The sequence below is a fragment of the Macaca nemestrina genome, chromosome 5, assembly GCF_043159975.1.
Source record: "Macaca nemestrina isolate mMacNem1 chromosome 5, mMacNem.hap1, whole genome shotgun sequence".
NCBI lineage: Eukaryota > Metazoa > Chordata > Mammalia > Primates > Cercopithecidae > Macaca > Macaca nemestrina.
The window spans coordinates 138627169-138629316 of NC_092129.1; positions in this window are offsets into that span (position 1 = coordinate 138627169).

Consider the following 2148-nt stretch of genomic DNA (forward strand, 5'->3'; position numbering starts at 1 on the left):
TGGTTATGTGGGCATTATATAAAATTCACCAAGCTGCACCCTTACGACTTGTACAATTTGATGCACAAATCTGACATCTCAGTAAGAAGTAAATTTTACAAAGTACCAAAGAAGTGAATGACCAGAAGCCACCAGACTGTTTTCTGGGGGCATTTATAGCTACAGTCTGGACCCTCTAGGCCACAGAAAGGCTTGGTCCCTGGGACAGCCATGTGTGGTGTCATCGTTCAGTGCATGTGGGAGGGAATTCCACTCTTCAGTGGTGACGGGGCTGGAGACACACACACACACACACACGCACACGTATACCTCTTGGCAGCTTCCCATCCTCATTCGCAGTTGCAGGTTTGAGCAGGTATATCCCCCAGGTCCCCTGAAGCCAGTCTCTGAAGCTGTCGAGGGTCCCCCAGGTCGACAGACCAGTGGCCTGGGGCGGGTAGCTAGTGAGAGGGACCTTCCTCCCTCTTCGTCCATAGCTCTACAGTGAACTGGCCTGGGGGGGGGGGTGGCTGCAGGGCTTGCCTTAACCCCTGCTGCACTGGTGTCCTCGGGCCTGGGGCCTCTTGTATGACTGACTTTCCATAATATTTGTTGACTCTAAATGTCCAGCCTGGGGCTGCCTGGGAAGGCCAGGATGTCAAGACAGCCAGACCATTAAGACATTAGTCTTTGGGAGAGGAATGGGAGGTGCACGAGATCCCACTGCAATTGGCTTCTCCAAAGAAAGCCTAAATGCGGTGATTTCTTCCACAAGAAAACTCTAAATGAAAAAGAACAGCTACATTTACTCAGGTTTTGTGATCTGACTGGCATGAACCAAACATCTTTGAGGTGTGTGGCAGTGTTGCCATTACACAGACAAGAAAACAGAGGCTCTGAGGTATTGAGTAAAACCCCCAGGGTCACACAAGAAACTCAAGAGAGGACAAGTGGCATGATCATTCCTTCCAACTGGGGCTCCCTGAGGACGGGGCTGTGTCTCCCCTCAGACTGGGGCTCCCTGAGTCAGGGCTGTGTCTCCCCTCAGTCTGAGCCCTATCTAGGAGGGGCTTAGAGGAGGAGCTGGCCTTGAACCTGCCAGCATCCACACTGGTCTCCTGGAGGGTCTGGAAGGGGCTGCTGACTTGGCCACCCCTGCTCTTTCTCACCCTGGCTGTCGCCCCTGGTTCTAGCCCAGGGCTCTGCCTACAGGAATGCCATAGTGTGGGGCCATGATTCTGAGGGTCAAGAGGGAAGTGGGGGAGGGTATGCAACAAAGGAAGCTGTCCCTTGGTGGCTGTGCTGAGGTCAGTGGGAGGTCCCCACATCTTCCCTCCCTTCCTGACCGGGTCCACTGGGGGTCAGGACCACCCAGCCGATCCATGCCAGAGCCACACTGAGCAGAGGCCTGGCTGGACCCTGCCCTTCCCAGGAGGAGCAGCTGGGAGAAGGGCTCCATTAGTGGAGGGGGCAGGGTGGAGGGCGGCCTCCTGCAATGTCCAGGAGTAGGTGCTCCTTACTCTGCCCATGCCTCGCCAGCAAGAGCTGATCATGTGATGGGGGCCAGGTGACAGGTGTAATAGGATACGACATCCTCCTCGGCCTAAAGGAGCCATCCCTCCTTCCCAGCCCCACTGTCTGAGGAAAGGGGCAGGGGCCTAATGAGGTCAGAGCCCATGGGTGGGGAAGCAGATGCAGTAAATTTAGGCTTTGGGTGATAATGAGCTGCAGAGGTGAGTGCCTGGGAGGGCCTTGGCAACCCTCAGACTCAGTCCTCCTCCCACAACCACCCACACATCACCTAGGTGCTCACAAGGGCACACGAAGAATGTACTCACCAGCAGCAGAGACACAGGTTTACACTCTTTTAATTTTTATTTTTTAGAGGCAGGGTCTCACTCTGTCACCCAGGCTGGAGTGCAGTGGCACAGTCTTAGCTCACTTGTAGGCTTGACCTTCCCGACTCAAGCGATCCTCTGGCCTCAGACTCCTGAGTGGCTGAGAACACAGTCATGTGTCATCATGCCTGGCTAATTTAACAATTTTTTTTTTTTTTTGGTAGAGAAAGGTGTCTTACTATGTTGCCCAGGCTGGTCTTGAACTCCTGAACTCAAGAGGTCATCCTGCCTTGCCCATCCAAATTGCTGGGATTACAGGTGTGAGCCACTG